The sequence below is a fragment of the Echinops telfairi genome, unplaced genomic scaffold (genome assembly GCF_000313985.2).
Source record: "Echinops telfairi isolate 266 unplaced genomic scaffold, ASM31398v2 ScPeMD7_7469;HRSCAF=8507_1, whole genome shotgun sequence".
NCBI classification, from domain to species: Eukaryota; Metazoa; Chordata; class Mammalia; order Afrosoricida; family Tenrecidae; genus Echinops; species Echinops telfairi.
The window spans coordinates 14,190,171-14,210,451 of NW_022111373.1; the positions used below are offsets into that span (position 1 = coordinate 14,190,171).

The 20,281-nt window shown below is 43.6% G+C and overlaps 1 protein-coding gene across 7 annotated transcripts in view; it reads left to right on the plus strand.

The window, feature by feature from the left end:
• The first annotated feature begins 4,623 nt into the window (after positions 1 to 4,623).
• The window catches only part of CUNH5orf63 (chromosome unknown C5orf63 homolog), a 41,369-nt gene continuing 25,711 nt past the window's right edge, over positions 4,624 to 20,281 (plus strand). For 6 of the 7 annotated variants that reach the window (XR_006679585.1, XM_045285297.1, XM_045285295.1 and 3 more), the window contains exon 1: positions 4,627 to 4,648. The gene's annotated coding sequence lies outside the window, so the exon portion shown is untranslated. Of the gene's footprint in view, positions 4,649 to 20,281 lie in introns of all 7 variants that reach the window. The other variant, XM_030888886.2, reaches the window with a different exon arrangement.

Below are 20,281 nucleotides of genomic sequence, written 5' to 3' on the forward strand. Positions count from 1 at the left end.
GCTGACCACCCCATAGACAGGATCTGAATTCTCACACACCACTTGAAATATATGGGGGAAAAGGCACAAGTTCCACATTAATTTTTTTTTGCTCTAAGAAGACTTATATGCAAGGAGGTACCCCCCTAAAATGGAATTTTTTTCAAAGCTATGTATTTTTTTTTTTAACAAAACCACCTTATCACCTTCCAAGTGCTCTCCATTACACTTAATATATTTGTCAAATCTATGATTCCGTTCTTTTTCAAACTCATCTGTTTGGATGGCTGGCAGCACCTCCCTCATTTTTTTCCTTCACCTCTTCTACATTGTCAAATTGTTGTCCTTTCATGTCCCTCTTCATTCAAGGAAACAAAAAGAAGTCTCATGGAGGGAGGTCAGGTGAGTAAAGTGCATGAGGCAATAGAGGCATGTTGATTTTTGTCAAAACCTGGCACAATGAAATGGCTGCATGAGCAGGTGCATTGTCGTGGTGGTAAAACCAGTCCCCTGTGTGCCACAAATCATGCCTTTTTTTGTCGCACACTGTTATACAATCTTTTCAGGACCTCTAAATAGAAAGGTTGATTAACAGCCTGACCTGGTGGAACAAACTCCAAATACACTTATCCCCTTCACATCAAAAAACAAATGAGCATCATCTTGATCTTCGATTTCACTTCACAGTTTTTGAGGTGAGGTGACGATGGCATCTTCCACTAGATAGCATCATGTCTTGTCACCAGTAATGACCTTGGGGGGGAAGTCTGGGTCAATTCAGAGCTGGTTTTTCAAAGCACAGCATGTTTCCTGGTCAGTCAGAACCTGAGGCACATTTTGCAGCAACCCTTCTCATTCCCAAATCTTCCATTAAAATTCACTGAATTGGGCCCCAAGATGGTCCAGATAACTTCCCATCTCATCAATGGCCTGTCGTCAGTCTTCGAGCACAAGTGCATGAATTTTGCTGACATTTTTGTCTGTTCATGAAGTTAACAGACGTCCAAAATGTGGTTTGTTTTGATATTTCACCTTTTATGAATTGAGGAAACCTCTCATGCACTTGAGTTTTTCCCATAGTGCTGTCCTTGTAAACGATGTTCAATATCACAACAGTTTCTACGGCATTTTTCCCTGAGTAGGAAACTAAATTTCATAGTCACACCCTGTTCTCTTACATCAGCCATCACAAAAAATGAGGTTGGAGTAAAACTGCTTTTATGAAAAAATGCACTGTGACCAGAGAGAAACTTCCCAGGCAATGCCACTGGGTGCATTAACTCAAAGGGAGTTGCTTGATGCTTGCCTAGTGGGAAAAATGCATACTGAAAGCTCCGCCTAGTAGCGTTTTCTGCCCTCTTTTTTGGGAGGGTACCCCCTCGTAGTATTTCTTTTCAAGTTATTTGGCCAAAGTAACTGATTTAAAACATGTTGTGTTTTCTTGACACTTGTTGTGTCTATTCAGGAACTCTCATTTTGTGAGAGCATCACATCTGAAAACTGCTTTCAGATCTAATGAGATTGTTAGGACTACTAAACTCAACAAGTATTGAAGCTACCACGGTGGCACATTTTATGCCGTTGTTCATCAACTTTACCACATTCTTTTCTATTTTGCAGGCAACCATTTTTCCTAGCAAGACACCAAACATTTACCCAAACAGAAACGCATATGCCCTGTATTCTGAATCCCATACCTACAAGTTAAACTGGCCCTCCCAGGTATGTGATGCTCAGCCAGATACCTGGAATTCCCAACATAGATTGGTCATTGACTCTAGTGAATTCTCAGCTATCTCCCTGGACAACTGCCCTCCACCACAACAATCATGTCAAAATACTAAGTCTTAAATCATTGCTTTCCGAACCCAAGAAATTCTTCTAATTAAATTCAACACTGACAATTTGTGCCCTGAGAGGAATGTACCCACTGCCAAGGTTAAAAACCTTCATTGGTGGCCTTTGGGATATCACCCCCTTCCTTCTCTGGGTGAAACCAGGCTTCATAAATCCATTCGTTGTGGAGCTTCTCTTTCCAGCAAGAAATGGGATTTGAAAGCTGCTTTGGAGCTGCATTTCTAGTGGAATCCTTCCCCTCACACCACAAAATGCAAGTTACACATGCTCCATCAATGTGTTTATAACTAGAGTCAAGATTACTTCTTTAAAGATATTCTATCAGCAAATGTTAGGGGCAATGCACTTTAACCATTGGCTTTTCTTTTTTCCTTAAGAAAGATTAAGTCTTATCAGATTGTATCCACTCAGAAATAATCATAGTCTGTTGACAACCACCAAATCCTCTTTCCAAAGCTATATCAGCAAATGTTCAACAGATAAAGTGTGAACTTGAAAACTCTACTTTCTAAGTGTGTCCTCTGGCAATATGACGCAATCTTTGTTCTCCATGGTTTCTTTAGGGGGTTCGTTCTTGACCTTGGTTGCTTTGTAGTATTATTATTATTTTAACCACTGGGTACATTTGGCATAGTAGGTCACAGTTGGTCATTGGGGTGCTAACCTCAAGGGCAGTGATCCCCTGAGTGAGAGAATAAATAATCCATTCCACGGCAGTGGGCTTTTTGTTAGCTCATTTGCTTGTTTGTTTATATGGTGGCAAGCTCCCGGATATTGGCAGTAAACAGCATGGAAAAGAATTCTGTCTTTTCCCCACAATGAGAAGTTGGAGAATTAAGAAGCTTCCGTCTTTTACACCTTGAAAATAGTACTAATAAATAATAGTTCTTAAGACTGTTCTGAAGATAAAACAAGTTTAATAAGTGTAAGGCTTGTGGAAAGCAATCGATAAACTTTGGCTTGGAGAATCACCATTATTATCTATGATTATTACCCATCATTTTCTCAAAGTATACTGCCACCGTGACAGTCACCACACCTCTCACCTGGATCATTTGGTAATAAAAATTGACTTCTTTATGTCTACTTGGCCCTCACAGTCCTCCACCCGCTTTTCATGGCTTTATTGAAGCAAAGTGATCCTTTCAGAATGGAAAATCAATTAGTTCAACCCTCCGCCCCAACCCCAAAACAGATTACCACAAAAAGTCCTTCAGCTGCCATTCGCACCACCCTGGAAGACCCTGCCTGGCTCTCTCACCCATCCCTCTGGCCTGGCCTGGCCTGACCTCTCCTCTCCACCTGCTCTGTTCTTCAACTATTCTAGTCAAGCTCCAGGGCTGCTGTCTGCAGCCTCGCTGTTTCCTAAGGCGAGAGGGCTCAGTCACCACCACCTCTTGACATCTCAGCTTAACTGGATCACAACCATATTCTCTTCCAATCGTCCAGTAAATATAGGACCTATTTAAAACATTGCTACTTGATGTCGTACTGGCGAAGAGCGTTGAAAATACCATGCACAGACTGCCAAAAGGACAAGCAAATGTGTCTTGGAAGAAGTGTGGCCAGGGTGCTCTTTAGAGGCAAGGATGGCAAGACTTCGTCTCATGTACTGTGGGCATGTTGTTGGGAGAGACCAGTCCCAGGAGATGGCCATCATGTCTGGTACAGTAGAAGGGCAGTGAACGGGAGGAAGGCCTCAATGAGATGGATGAACACAACGGCTACAATGGTATGAGGAGGCACAGGAACAATGGTGAGGATGGCGCAGGCCCAGGCAGTGTTTCCTTCTGTTGTGCATGGGTCACTATGGGTCAGAACCAACTTGATGGCACCGGGCAACAACAACAACCAAATGTCTCATTTGCTTACACAATTTTAATTTGGAATTGAGAGAGGAGGACTCTGAGTTTTACTCACCGGCCTGTTCCTCATTACTTAGCTCACCTCTAACTAAAAGGAAAATCCCCAAACCAACAAACACAACAACATCAACAACAAAACCCAAACCCATTGCATGCAGTCGTTTCCAAACCAAGAGGGGGACAGTAAACCAACAAAGAAGTCAAGGAATACAAAAACCACAACAAAAAGAATACAACTAATTGCCAAAGAGTCAATTCCAACTCATAGTGATCTATAGGGCAGGCAAGGCCTGCCCCTGTGGGTTTCTGAGACTGGCACTCTTTACAGGAGTTGAAGTCCCCATCTTTCACCCACGGGTGGGTTTGAACTGGCCTTCTGTTAGCAGCCCACCGCTTACCCTCTTTAAAGATCCCATTGGGCATTTCTACTCTGCTCCACAGGTCACTCGGACACCAGGCTCCTTCTAAACAAATACAAAACAAAACCCCACACTCACAGCCTTCCCTCGTTTCCGGCTTATAGTCACCCTGTGGGGCTGGATACAACTGCCCAAAGAGTTAAATGGCTCTCACAACAGAGCTATTTCATATTTATTTCAAGCAACTCCGCTAACACGTGGGGTCACTTTTTCTGTGACTTTTTTGTTTTTTAAAACACAGTCTGGCTTTGGGTTTTATGTCATTTGTCATTCCCGCTCGATCGCCCTGGTTTGGTCGCCTTCAATGGGGGCGCCAGGGAGGAAGGTGGGACCAACCCAAAGCTGGAGGCCCGGAGGTGTCAGGGCGGAAGTGCCCGTGCCAGGAGCGGGACGCTGAGGGCGGAAGTGCCGTGCTGAGGGCGGAAGTGCCGGGTGCGGGACGCTGAGGGCGGAAGTGCCGGTGCAGGACGCTGAGGGCGGAAGCGGCTGGCGGGCCGGAAGCGGCGGCTTTGTGGAGGGCAGACGCAGGTGGGTCCCGGTAGCCTGGCACGGACGCTCCCCCTCCCGGAGCCCGGTGCTGGCGGGGGAGATGGGCCCGTGAGCCCGTCTCTGGGCAACGCAATGCCGATTTCGATGGTCGTTGGAGGGACCCTCATTAAACCGGAGCCCTAAATCCAGGGGTGGGGGTAGGGAGGGTGTGCGCGCGCGTGCGCACGTCTTAGCAGTCTTCAAAGAGAACGAACTCACCGGCGGGAAAAGGCAGCTTTTTCAGCGAAAATAGGAAACAGCTCCACTTCAGTACCCCCGCCCCCCGTTGCCCCGGTTTCCGTGACTAGCCATGCAGTCACCGTGGTCAGCCCGGTGGGATGCCTGTCTTTAAGTGCAGTAAACACCTTTGAGCAGCCACGTTGACCTTTACTTGGGGGTGAAGAGGTGGAGGGTGTCAGCAGGGAGCACTGTGCGCAGGGGCTCGCCGGATTGGCTCGCTGGACCTTGGATCTGCCTTCTTGGGTAAAAGCCACCCTCTGCTTGCTGAGCGAGGAGAGACTGGAGCTTGCACTGTGTTCAGCGAATACTTAGCCATTTTAGTCACCCCTGACAAATACCTGCTCGTGCAATTTTAGTTACATCCCAAGTAGAAAGCAAATACAGGGCCACAGCGATGGAGGCAAGAGCTGTAAATTACTGCTAAGTGACTTTCTAGGGCTCTGGCCAGCTGGGAATTTTTTGCCTGGATGATCTTTATTCTTTTTTCTCCATAGATAGTGTTTTATATAGTACATTATATTTTAGTACCCTTTGAAAAAAGCCACACGGTGACCTGACTGCAAGACTCTCCACTCCTCAAGGACAGGGACAGGTGACGTTAGTAGATGCTGTCCAGTACAGCAAGGAAGCACTGCCTGGTCCTACGGCATCCTCACACTGGGCTAATCCTCAGCCCAGTCTTGCTGCCATTCTGTCAGTCTGCCTCACTGAGGGTCTTCCTCTCTTTAACAAACATGGTGTTTTTCCACCAAGCGCTGGACCTGCCTACTAACATGTCCAAAGTACATGAGATGGAGTCACATCATCCTTGAGTCTAAGGACTATCCCCCTGAATCTCTAGTGCATGTCCCAACATAAGCAGGGCTCTTGGAAGTGTTAGATCTCTCTGGAGCTAGATTTATAACTTGGTCCTTGGCTCCGCGCGAGAAAGAATTCACACCGAAACCTGGTTCATGATCGAAGTGAGTTTTATGAAAGTTAGAAGAAGTTTCAGGTTTACAGGGCACCCAAGGGGCTCCTCCCGGACATGCGGCCTATCTGGAAGCGGCTCTGCGTCCCGCAAAGCGTGCCAAAGCTCTCTGCACCTAAGTTCTCTCTCCTCCCGTCTAGGTTCGTTCTCTCCTCCTCTCGTCTAAGTTCTTCCTCCTTCCCCTCTAGGTTCTCCTCTCTTCCCATCTAGGTTCGGCTCTCTCCTTCTCTCCCCTCCGGGCTTCTGCCTTTTCAAGGATTCCACAGGGAGGCGTGGTGGAAGACCCCTGATCGACCCCATTGGCTGAATTGAATTTACCTGGCTAGGTGTTCCAATTCAAGTTCACGCCCACCCCTGCCTACTGGCGGGAACCCTGAACATGTGCGGTGCGCCACTCCTTTTTTGTTTCCCTAGCTTGACCCTCTGGAAACCCATTAACGGACATCCTCCAGTCCTATGCTGGCCTACCTAACATTAGCACTCATTGTCTTAGTTAAGCAGCCATTCCAGCCCTGCCATAATGACAGCTTGCACACTGAGGAGGCTGAGTGGCCACAGTCTCATTAATGATTGTTTCATGATAAATGGAGAAAAGACTGAAGCTGATTTCGTCTTGCTTGGATCCACAGCCAATGTTCATGGAAGCAGCAGTCAGGAGATAAAAAACTGAGTTGCACAAGACCTCTTTGGAGCGTTGCAAGCAAGGATGTTACTCTAAGGTGTGCCTGGTCCAAGCCATGCATGGTGTTTTCAATTGCCGCGTATGCATGTGAACATTGGACATTAAATAAGAAGATCAAAGAAAAATCGATGCGTTTGAACTGTGGTATTGGCAAAGAAATTCAAAGTACCATGGTCTGTCAAAAGAACAAACAGATCTATCTTGGAAGAAGTATAGCCAGACTGCTCCTTAGAGGCAAGGATGGCAAAACTTGGTTTCAAGTTCTTGAACATGTTACCAGGAAAGCCCAGTGCCTGGAGAAGGATAGCATGCTTGCTAAAGTGGAGGGACAGCCAAAAAGTGGAAGGCCCTTACAAAATGGATGGACACGGTGGCTTCAACAATGGGCTCAAACATAAGAGCAATTGTAAGGATGTTGTAGGACCAGGCGGTGGTTTCTGTCACTATGAGTCAAAACCAACTTGATGGCACCTAATAACAGCACCAGCTTATAAAAAGCCTCTAAAGCTCTCTACTGTTATTTGGAACTGTAGAGTAAGTGGATTGTAGGTAAATAACAGGGAAACATTTACTATGGTTGGACAAAGAGGTGAACTCTAGAAGCCCTGAATGATTACAGTAATATTCAGGCAAGACAGAACTAATCCTGGAGGTGCAAAATGTCAAAGCCTAATAACTCTGCTCTGCTGAGGAATTGACCAGAACCAGAAAGATCCAGTTGTAAATTTGAAAATGAATGGGGCTGGTACTTTAGGCAGGAAAAATTTCCAAACGTTAGTTCTTCCCTGCTTTATATGGTCAGTGGTGACCACCTGCTAAGAAAGTAAATAAGTAAATAGAAATGGAGAATTTCAAACTTAGGAATCACTTGGGCTGTGTTTCTATTTTGTTGCTTCCAAATAAGCTGTATGTATGTGTTACAAATCATTTTTATTTATTTGTTTGTTTGCTTTTTAGAGACAATGTAATTTTAGTGCTTTTAGTCTAAATATCAGTACAATTGTTTGGCTTAACAAGTCCACTTTTTTTTTCCAATGGTCTAAATATATGAAAGAATTGTGCATTCATCACCACAATCAATTTTAGGACATTTTGTTTGTTCATATACCCATTATTATTAGCTCCCTGTTTCTCCACAACTGCCCTGCCCTAACTATTTGTATTAGTCTGGGTAGACTAGAGAAACAAATCCAGGGAGACTCATATTTGTATAAGGAAGAGGTTTATATACAAGAGCAATGAACATTGAGAAAGCATCCCAGCCCAGTCCAGATCAAGTCCATAAGTCCAACATTAGCCCATATGTCCGATACCAAACTATAAAGTCCTCTTTAGACTAGCAAAACATGCAATGATACTGAATGCAGGAAGATCACAGGCCAGTGGGTGGGATCAAGTGGCACTGGAAGCATCTTAGCGCTGGCAGGGGTCTCCACCTGACTTCTCTAGTCCAGGGTTCTGGCTGTATCAGGGTAAATCCATATGATTTCTCCAGCTCGCAGGGTGTATGCAGCGCCATGTGTCTTGTCAGTAAAGCGTCTCCAAGGGAGTGAGCTGAGAGAGAGAGAAGTGTCTCCTGCTGCCAAGGAGGGAATACAGGAGTTCCCAGAATTCTCAGGAGAAGGTCATGCCCACACAAAGGCCTTATTGGCTATGACCTGATTGACAGACTAGACTCCACCCCTTCACTCTTAATCCTCTCAAGTCCCAAACTGACACCAGATTATGTAACTACCACACTATTAGTCTAATTACTGTCCCTATAGATTGACTTATCCTGGTAAAATAAAGGATCCCTGTTGATATATATATATATATACATAGTAGTTATGCATTCAGCTGCTAATTGCAGGTTGGCAGTTTGAAACCAGCCACTCTGCAGGACAAACATAAGGCTTTCTACTCCTATAAAGAGTTACAGTCGCAGAACCCACCAGAGCAGTTCCACCCTGTCACCAGGAGTCAGCATTGATTTGGTGGCAGTGAGTTTGTTTGTTTGAATAAATGTTAGGGGATTTGTTGTTGTTGTTTTTAATTATAAAAACAAACTTGTTTCTTACACTTGGATATACTTTAGCTGGCTGATATATTCTGTTGCTCCAATGGCCATGCTTGGGGGTTTTAACATAGCAGGACATTGAGGTGATCTAATACAAGTCATGAAGCTTTTTTATGTTCCTTATTTTAAATCAGATTTTTACAACTGCTTTATTCAAGGAATGTACATCAGAGGAAGCCAAAAGCCAGCTGGAACAGTTCCTGCATGTGGTTTTAATCTGGTTTGCAATTATTTTGAAGGGGAGAAACCATCTGGATCAGGGATGTGTAGTTACACAGATAGCAGGGATGAGGTGAGCTTTCTTTATCCTTCCTGGAGTACTGCATAGCAAAATCTAGGGACAAAATCATTTGGGGAAGAATGTAAAATAAAAGGTTTAGGCTAAATTTAGCATATACATTATCCCACACTCCTAACTCCCCATCCCAGTTATAACCATAGGGAACAGGAAACCGGACAGCATTGCTCTCTTCTTATTGCAATACTCTTCCCCGTTTCCCAAAATGGAAGCAAAAGTCAAGGTACCTTCCATTTTTAGAATGTATCCATTGCCAAGAATTTCAGGACCTTTCACCAGTAATATCTAGTAACATCACTTTTACTGCTGTTACCTTCATCGTTAATGGTACTGTATTTGTCTGTAAATCTTTCTGTTGCCCAAGATGTGAGTCCTTAAGGGCAGATATAGTTCCTTAACCACTTTGATATTTCTAGCACTTGGCCTGGTGTGTTACAAACATTCAGTACATGGTACAGAAATGAAAAGACAGTGTCCCTGAAGGGAGGCTGGATTTATAATGTGTGTTAAAACGTCACTGAGAATGCAGCGAAGTAAAGAATATTTACCAGGGTTGCTTTCAAGAGGTTACTAGATGCGATTGAAAGGAATGATTTGATAAGCAGCTTAGAGTGGAGAGGGCATAGTTCAGAATCCAGTGTTATTGTTAGTTGCTGAGTCAGCTCTGCCCAATGTGTGGTGACCGTAGGTATGACGGAATAAAACATGGCCTGGCCCTGCCCCATCCTCACAGTCCTCAGTAGGTTTGAGCCCATTGTTGCAACCACTGTCTCCTTCTGCCCCAGGGAGGATTGCTTTTGCTTTTGCTGGCCCTAAACCTTACCCAGCCTGATGTCTTTTTCTAGCATTTGGTCCTTACAGATGATATGTCCAAAGCCACCCAATGTGCCCGATCTCATCAAAGTAAGCAAGGCATAGTCTCCCTATCCTCTCTATCACCAAATGAAACAGCCTTCCAAGGAGATTTGGCCTGGTCAGGTGCAGCTCCTGTATTGTGTTAAAGAGTAGGCACCCTGAAAGACCTTAACAACTGCAAGATTCCACCCTTCCTCTAGGCTACTAGTGCTCGACTTCTCACCCAAATACCAATTGAGCAAATAGTTGGAAGAATATCCATCTGAAAAATCAACCCAAGCCTGCTGCCTTTGAATGGATTCTGACCTATCCGTGTAGGACAGAGTAGAATTTCTCCCAGGGATTTCCAAAGATATAAAGCTTTGCAGGAGCAGAAAACCTCACCTTTTTCCATTGGATCAGCTGGTGAGTTTGAAATGCTGACTTTGTGGTTAGCAGCCCAACACTCAACCCGCTGTGCTACCAGCTATATCCTTTGAAGTGATACCAAAATATTAGCCTAACAAGGGTACCCAAATCTTGGTTTGAGGCTACCTTAAAAAATAGTGACACCTATGCATAGTCATTGTTTTAAGGCTAGGTTACCCAGATGATATTGAAGGAAACTGAAAATTATGTTTTCTGCTTTAAGAGCAATATTCCCAAGTTCAAAGTTGACAGCTTTTTGTGTTGTAGTAGGGCAGACATGTGGTATATGCTATTTCCTGTCATTGCCAATGGGATTGTAGCTGATCCCAAATTGCAAACAACTGGTAATAGATGAACTTCCTTGCTTGGTTTCAGTGCTTTTTCATATTAATCATGAAATAATGGGAGAAGGTTGATAGCTTATTCAGAAGGGAAGGCATGAAATAGAATTATTTAACTTTTTACTTATTCTTAAAGCACATCGTTCTTCCAGTCAATTAAGAGAAAGAAAATTGTTTAAGCTGAGACAGCTTAGAATTTAAGTCAGAAAGACAAAAATAAATAAATAAATAAATAAATAACTAAATTCAATTCTTTATTTTTTTCCAGGTTCAAATTGAAATTAATCTGAATTTAGAGATTTCTCACCACCATTGAGTCAATGCTGCCTCATTGTGGGTTGCCTACCATGAGTTTCCAAGATTGTAACTATTTATGGAAATAGAAAGCCCAGTCTTTCTCCCTGGGAGGTCCACTAGGTCTCTACCACTAGGGCTCAGCCGGATTCCGATCGTTTTGTTTTGTTTTCCAATCTGCCATGTCAGGCTGAGACTTCCTTCTCTCCATCTTAAACTTCTGCCCTAAGTGGAATGTGGTATTTGGCATACTGTGAAGACTAACATATGAAGCTTTGGAGAGACTTTGGAAGAAAGGAGGTTGAAATTGGAGAATATTTTTCATTCTGTACTTGTCTCATTATTCAAAAAAAGATACCATTGCTCAAGGAGAAAAATATCAATAAACAAGCAAAAATTACAGTATGAAGGGCTTGCGGTCGACATTAATTCCCTTATCCATAAACCAAGAGGCTCTCCAAAGTCATTTCTAAGTTCCACAGTATTAAGACATTCTGTTAGCTGGTTTAGCTGTTAGGCAACAGAATTCAGTGGACTGCTGTTCAGTTATTAGTTGCTGACTGCAACTCGTCGCAGCGTGTGTGTGTGTTACAGCACAAAACCTTGCTTGGTTCTACTCTGTATTCGTGATTGTTGTTATGTTTGGATCTGTCGATACTGGTATTGGGTCTCTTATTGAGGGAATACCTTCATTTTTACTGCCCCTCTACCAAATACCATATCCTTTTCTAGAGACTGATCTTTCCTGATTAAGGGTCCAAAGTAAGCAAACCAAAGTCTTACCTTCCTTACCTAACCTTTCTAAGGAGCATTCTGCTGTTTGCTAAGAGTGATCTTGTCTACTGTTCTGGTGATCCATGGTGTAGTCAGTATTCACTGACACCACCGCCCACATGGGTCAGTTCTTCTTGTGTCTTCCTTTTTCATTGTGCAGCTCTTGCATGCTTTTGTGAGACCCTTATAGCGTCTCATATAGTTGAAGGTGCGTGGTTCCTGGCCTCAAGAGTCGCGGTTCCCAAAAATGAGCTTAATTACTGTGATTTTACAGGCCTAGGTCTTGTTGGCATCACAAGTCCTGAGTAACTCAGCTATCCAAGGCCATTTGCTCCAAAATGAAACATCTTAGGGTCTCGCATGGTCGTGAGCGTAACCTTTTTGACCAGATGAACTGAAAGTGAGTTGGGGGTTAGTGATGGGTGAGATGCTAGATAGCCCCACATGGAAAACAAGACACTACCTGGGTGGATGGATTCTGAATAGTGACTTTTTTTTTTTTTAAGAAATGGGAATGTATGCTTTTTAGATAGCAGGGAAACCAGCATTACTAGCTCAGTACAATAAGACTAAGATGTTTTAATGAAATTGCCTTCTTTCTGGGTCAGCGTTAAGTATCAGGGAGACCTTCAAAGAGAATGAGCCCTTTTGGTTAAAAAGGCTAATGTGGAAAGGAGTCTGTGTAATGCCTTATGTACTTTGTTCCTGTCCCTTGAACTAGAATAGTTTTGCCCTCATCTTAATGCTATCTTTATGGAATGAAGGAATTTTGAAATTGGTTTTTAAACTCTATTAAGCCCTCGTGTATGGTATAACCCAGCCACATTATTCAGGTTTTCTTGGCTTCCACGAACAGCTTTACAGTCATTATGTCGTAATTGTACTGAACGTTGGTGCACACTTTGAATTCGCAATGTGTTGCTCTGGCTCCAGGCCAGATGCTGAGTCAGTGTCTTTGGGGTGAGGGGTGGAGAGGAGGGGAGCCATGAGCACTGTGTGCAAGCCCGCGGTGTTCACAGGAAGGCGTCCAGAATTCCCTGTGGACTCCTGGATGCTCTAGGGAGTGAGGATAGAGAGGGACTACAGCACTGTTCTTGATTAGCATCATTTCCTTTTTCTCAGCCAGCTGTTATTCGGGCGGCCTTTTCCTGGCACGGCCATGTACACCTACCCTGCTCCTCTGCCGACGCTTCCGAGGCAGTGGGGTGGAGAGTGCGAGCGCCGAGGTGTAAAGATTCTTCTCAACAGAAACTGCTTACACTGAAGATTCCTCTGCTCTTCCACTTCCCATTTGTCAGCTTGCCGCACTCCTAGGCAAAGACAGCAGTGCCTCAGGAGGAGGAAAGGAATGGCAAGATGAAGTGGTTCTGTCATTAAAAATAATCTTTGAAATGTGTCCAATAATAAAAAAGAAAACTGCATTATTTGGGAGGATCTTCTCTAGCTGACATCATTAGGCAGGTGCACATTAAGGGCCCAGCAGCTGCTCTAGTGTCACCTCCTGGGTCCCTCCACCTCCAAAGCTGCCCCTTCATGACTGAGGAGCAAACTCCTTGACCCTTCTGCTTGGCTCCACTTCAAAGGACCTAGCCCTTTGGGCTCATACAAGTAACAGCAAGTTCAGGGCTATGTTCGGGAAATTCTCCTGGCCTTAGCTTAGGGTGTCATTTACTCTTTTCTCATCAGGAGGACATTTGAGGCTCAAAGCCTATGGGCCTAGTGTCCCTGGGTCTTTGCCAAATGAGAACTCAGGCAGTGGCAGAACACTTTCCCACCCATCTGTGGTGGCTTACATGTGGCTGTGATGCTGGAAGCTATGCCACTGGTGGTATAATGCCAGCAGGCCGCCAATGGTAAACAGCAGCAGGACCACCCAGGGTGGATAGGTTTCAGTTGAATGTCAAGACTTAAATGGATTAGAAATCAAAGCTTCCCAAGCTACTTCCAAAAATTAGCCGGGAGGGTCCTACGGATCACCACAGACTATTCTATGATGCAGCACTAGAAAATGAGCCCCTTACGTTGGAAGGCAAGTGATTACAATGACAGACTCCAGCACCCCAAGGATCACGAAGACGGCCGGTGTAGGACCAGTGTTTCATTTCCTTGCAGCAGCTAGCAACCAAAACAAGACAAGCATTTCCATTTCTGTTGAAATGAGCTTAAAGAGATAAGGGTTTAAAGAGATGAAGGTTTACCCAACACCTCAGACTAGTTAGTTGCCTGTCTCTTAGGGGTTTATTTTTATGAAACCTCATCTAAAAATGCACTCAGGGAATGTACACATAATGAATTCTAACTAAAACTATGTGAAGAGTAAACACCAAAGCTCTAAATGAAGAATTATGCCATTCAGCTTAATTCCCTTGATTGATGAGTGAGTGGGAGCTGTGTTCATTGAATTGTGAGAAAAATGTGGCAGTTTGGGTTCATAAAGATTTGCCGTCCTGAAAACCCTATGGGGAAATTCTACCCTGTCCTGTAGGGTCACTCTGAGTTGGAATCAACTTGATGGCAGTGCTCTGAGGTGTTCATTTAACTCTATTTTAACATCTCTAGACACTTAAGGGATCCTTGGTGGTGTTGGGCTGCTAACCACTAGGTCAGCTGTTTGAAACCACCAGCTGCTCTGTGGGAGAATGTCAGAATTTACTTGATGGCAGTGAGTTTTGTTTTCTGTAGATAAAATCTGTGTTAGTCTGGGTAGGCTAGAGAAACAAATTCATAAACATGTATATGTGTATGACAGTTTTATATAAAGGATAATTGTACATTAAGAAAGCATTCCAACCCAGTCCGATATTAGCCCATATGTCTGATATCAATCTATAAAGTCCTCTTCAGACTCACAAAACACATGCAATGGCACCGAATGCAGGACAATTACAGGCCAGTGGGTAGAAAGTGTTTGGGTCTAGTGGCGTTGTAAGCGGTCTCGGCTCTGGCAGGGATCTCCACGTGGCTTCTCCTGGTCCAGGGTTCTGGGCTGCATCAGGCTAAGTCCATGTGGCTTCTCCAGCTCAGGACACTGGCTTAGTTCGATGTGTCTTGTCAGCTGCAATTTCTCCCAGGGCATAGCTGAGAGATAGTGTCTCTCCTGCCTCCCAGGAGGAAAATCCGGAGTTCCCAGAATTCCCAGGAGAAGGCCATGCCCACATAGAGACCTCATTAGATATGACCTATTGACAGACTAGACTCCACTCCTACACTCTCAATCCTCAAATTGACAGCAGATTATGTAACTACCACACTAAGTTTATCATTACCCAGACAGCTTTTGTTGATATGTGCAAGAACTGATGACATCAGAGGTAAAATTATACTAGTTAATTTTTTTTTCTTCCTTGAAAAATGAAGGAAAGGATTGGGAAAGTGATTGGAAGGGAACTGGCTTTTGTTTTCTACTTCACAGAAGAAAATCTCCATTCTTAGAAAATCAAATGCCAATGCCATGGGCTGTAATTTTGTAAAATTTGAGTAACTAAGGCAATATCTGGTGCCAAAATATTTGCTAATATAGATATCTAGCCTTACCTGGATTTAGCATCCATAAACCAAAAACTACCCATTACTGTCAAGTTCACCCTGATTCTGTAATTTTGTAAAATTTGAGTAACTAAGGCAATATCTGGTGCCAAAATATTTGCTAATATAGATATCCAGCCTTACCTGGATTTAGCATCCATAAACCAAAAACTACCCATTACTGTCAAGTTCACCCTGATTCGCTCCAACCCCAGAGAACACCCTCCTTTTCTGAGTTGTTCCATCCAATCAGCATAAATTCACTGCCCCTAAGGTTCCTATCCAATCCTTCAAGTTGTTGATGTCAATTTGATGCTAAAATGAGAATAATATTGATACTTCTTAAAAGAGCATAATGCTCAAGGCAGACTTTTTTTACCAGTTTGGGTAAAATACCAGTTTGGTTTTAAAAAGACTTTCAGGAATAGTTTTGGCCTAGGGTTTATGCATTATCTCGGGACAATAGTTTTAGGGGTTCAGCTACATTTTTCGTTTTTCAGTTTTGTAATTTCTCTATTTCTAAAACTGTGCTTGCTAGAGATTTAAATCTTCACTGTGAGGCCTGTAAAAGCACAGTCCCGTCAGTAAGTTCATCACTATTGATGATATCTTACTCCTGGCAATCAATAGTTAAGCGATGTTTCTCCATACTGCTTTATAGCCTGTGGCTTTTACATTTATTATCCCATTTTAAGACACCAGATAAATTTTAGTCTTCACTCTTCACCCTAAACCTCCCAATTTCCCCAGAAAGCATCTCCTTTCGCTTAAGATGTCAAATTAGGCAGGAGCCAGACAAGGTTGTTCATTTTAAGGGTAGGCATTGGTTGGAAGAATTCATTCCTTTGGTGTGATATCAGGGGCATCCCATCTCATCTGTCTCCATAAGAGTATGTCACTGCTCCCCTGCCTTGTCTAATCCTCCTCACTCTGCTAGAACAGGGACCGCTCCCTCATTCTGGACCACTTTCTCTTGTTGGTTTCGATGATGACACCCTCTCCAGATTTTCCTTCTCTTTCACCAACCATTCTTTTTGCCTCTTTTTCTGGCTCTCCTTTTCCCAGCCATTAAATGTTGATTGCTTCCGAACTCTGTCCTGGACTCTCTTTTCTCTAAGTTATGTAGATGATGTCATCGACCTCTATACCTATAAATATAATCCTTAAATGATAGAATTTTGTATTTTATTTTCAGCCCTGGCTCTGCTGAGTACCAAACTTCTTTATACTATTCTCTTTGTGAGCTCCACCATGTCCCAAAGCAACATGTCACCATCCTCTCTCACCTAGAGGGTGAGACACAGAGGCCTCTTAGCTGTGTTCCTCTTGCTCCTCAGCAACCCGTGCTTCACACTGCAATTGAAGTCGTCTTGTTCAGATACAAGAGTGCGTCAAAAAGTATTGCTGCAAGATCTAGTTCATACATGCATAGGTTTATTCCAAACAAAAGGTATTTAAACCTGTCTTTGTGATCAGTGCTGAATGGCACACACATTCTCTTAGTAATACATTTATTTGTCTTAATCTCATTAGGTTACATTCTAAAAAAAATTAAGGATACTTTTTATGCCATGGAGGGGGAAAAATGAGTTTGAAGTCAGGGCTAATAACACATTTTTAACGAAACTCAACTGGACACCTTTCCAAATCACCCAACCTTTGCAACATATTTATGTGAATGCTGGCCCACATAAAATCATAGCTCTTAGATATTTCAAGTGTTTTACAGCAGGTCAGAAAGACAGTAAAGATGACCCCAGAGAAGGGAGACCGCCAACCTCAATGAATGAAGAAACCGTGGCTGAAGTCCAGAAGTTTGTGGAGGAAGACCCAGGGGGGGCCAGAAGTGTGCATGAGCAGAAGCTGTCTCAAAGGCTGACCTGCCCTCAGACTTCTAAGTGAGATTGGAGCTGATGAGACGGCTTTATCGAATGGATCGTCATCAAGGACAAGTCTTGGTTTGATCGTTAGGGTCCAGAGAGCCAAGTCCAATCGAAGTAGTGACTTCCAAGCGCAGCTGCTGGTCAATTAAATTTAAGGCAGAGAGGTTAGTTCAGAAGGTTGTAGTCACTGTTTGGTTTTTTAGTTTGGAGGGGTCATCTTGATAGATTTTCTCAAAGGATACAGGATGATCACAAGGCCTCCTTATGAAGTCTTCAGAAAATGGGAAACTGCATTGTTGAGGAAAAAGTCGGGAAAATCGCACCAAAGAGTTTTTTTTTCCCATGAGCACCTGCTCAGTTGGAGGGTAGCAAGGGCTGTTCCATGAGAATGTTGTTGGGTAGCTTCTCTGCCCTGTAGCCCTGATCGTGCTCCTTCACGCTTGTTTTGTTCGCTGAACCCAAACAACGTTTCCTAGGAGTCCCATCCGAACCCCTCCAGGATGCCAAAATGGTGTAAATCAAAGAGCACCGAGTTCTTCGGGGAAGGGTTAGAGAGACGGAAACACCATCTTCAGAAGGGTAAGGAGCTAGATGGAGATTATGTCAAGAAACGGTCGCTGCACATCTTGACATTTGTGTCCCATAGAGGTGCCTATGATTTTGTGGCAGTCCTCGGACTTACCCTCCAACACTGTGAAATGAGATCCTGTCTCTTGTCTTCTCACGGTGTTTAAGATAAAAACCTCAGTTTCTTAACATAACCCCTAGGTCTTATATCACTTGACTTTTTAAAGCCCATTTCCAACCACTTCTCTCCTTGTTTGCTGTGCTTCAGCTGTAAGCTCCTTTCTGTTTCTTCCAATAAGTCAAGTTTGTCCTCCTCACAGGGCCTTTGTAGTTACTGATTGCTCTCCCCAAAGTGCTCCAAAGGCGTCCTCCCCCTTTAACCTCAGTTCAAGTGACGTTTGATTCCCAATGAACCTGCGTTGATGACCGTCTCTCCCCTGTGCCTGTCCATTTTTAATATCTGCCTTTAAAAAAATGTATTCATTGGAAAGTAGACCCCATGAGAGCAGCTACTTTGCTTTCTTGTTGAGTGCCATACCCAAGTACCTATAGTATATTTGATACATGGAAAGCATTAGATAATTGTTAAATGAATGAATGACTTCCATCCAACTTCTGGCTTATGATAACTGACCTCTCTTTACTGCCTCTGCTCTCCTTTTCTGGGGAGTCCCTCTTGGGTGCGGTTGCTAGGCTAATCTTCTAAAACATTGATTTTATCTCATCAGTCCCTTGCTCAAATCGTTCAACAGCTGCCAAGACACGTTTGAAAAGTCACACATTACTTAGCTGTCAATTAAGATCTCCCATAGTCACATTCTAGCCTGTTTTCCTAACATGTTTCCATAGGCCTTTCACAAAAGTCAAGTATTTACCCCCCATTCAGGGTTCACCCCATCAAACAGGCCCTGACATTTCTAACTAACTCCCAATTTGATATTTCTTCCCGTTTTTCTATATTTCTAAATGCTCAATGATTGAAGAGCTTTCTTTTATGTGAAACTACCTCCCATTTTGATCCACAGTACTCTTCTTTTCTCTTTTAGCATTTATTATTCTCCTTTATGGATACATGTCTTATTGCCTGGTAGATTTCTTTAACTCTTCGTGAATTGGAGTCATTTCTTACTTCTGGACACCCCCCCCCCCCCATTATAGAACAAATCAATGAGTAATATCACTAGTGTACCAATCCCTGGGAAGCCTGATATAATTTATAATGTTTCAGTTAAGAATTTCACTCCCTCCTCCTAGATTCACAGGAATCACGCTTTTTATTATTCTGTTAGCTTGCATATGGGATTGATTTCCCCATGCGGCACTTGTATCTGGGAGGGAAAGAAATGAGCTAAGTGCCAGACAGAAAGAAGGAACTGTATACTGTCTTCATTTTACTCAGCATTAGTAGATGGTGAAGAGGAATACATACATGTCCAAACCATAACCCTTCAGTGAAATGATGGTTTCTTGGATAGACAAACTCCACACTCCAGACAATTAACATTTTCACCAAGCAGTGTGTTGAGTGCAAGCTCTTAAGTGGAGACACCCAGGTCCTTGGAAATCCCTGTAGCCATAAGTAATAGCTTTAAAGGAAACTGAAAGCTTTTGTCTCTGGGCACCTTTATGGGCAATCATTCCTTTATAGATACATTCTCCACCGACTGCTCTTACTCCTCTGGGGGATGAACTCGCTGGCACTGAAATCTGGAAGTACAGGCTGCAGGGAATGTGGCCAACATGGAATATGAGGGACCACTTCTCTTTCTCCGGGGCTGGAACATGATGTAGTCCTACACGTGGTTTAAATGTGCTCTGTGACACTATAGTCAGAATGAGGCTGAGCACAACACCTTGTAAAACTGGACCCACAGGAGCGTGGCTAACTCAGGATCTTCTTTGCCGAGGCATAACTTCCTTGCAGTTCTGCCAACCACGAACCTGCATAATGAGGTTTAGGTGGTGGAAAAGCACCTGAGCTCCCACCCAGACCAGTGCTTGGCCCCCGTGGATTTGATTCCTCAAAATACTTGCTCAGTGTTCAGTTTCCAGTTTTGATCTTATCCTTGGCTTTTTCTTGTCACTCTTGGAATCATAGGACAGGGGCCACTGTAAGTTTCTATTTGTTTGGACCCAGCTGACTGAACAAACACTCAGGGGAGCCCCGGGGAGAGGCATCATCTGTCCCTCTTTCCCTGGAGTGGGTAGAGCCCAGTGACCAGTGACCCAGATGAGTCTCCCAGGAGCAACCCCACCTCATTACATAGTCTGGTAGTCATCTAAAGTAGTGGGTTCTGTTACCCAAAAAGAGGGGTGTGTGTGTGTGTGTCCAGTCATTTGGGTAAAAATAGGAACACTTATCCTCAGATAGTAATGAATGCGAACTGGAGCACTTCACATCTCACATGACACAAACGACTACACTGAAGCCCGGAGCCTCTCTTTATGGAGCACAGGTTCCGTGAGAGCCTCAGTAATAGTGTTTGGTTAATGTCAGCTCAGCATTCAATTTACATTCTACTCCTATGAAGAAGCCCCAACATTACCTCTTAATAACCAAGGTGGTACCAGGGCTTATATAGACTTTTAGATTTTGCACATGAACTAACATAGTAGCTCATTGAGGAGGAATGATGCGAGCCTAGAGATTTGAAGTGCCCAAGAATTCTTTGTATGAATCAAAATTCTGGTCAGCAAAGTTCAGTTTCTCTACTCAAGCAAGAACAATGTTGTTTCC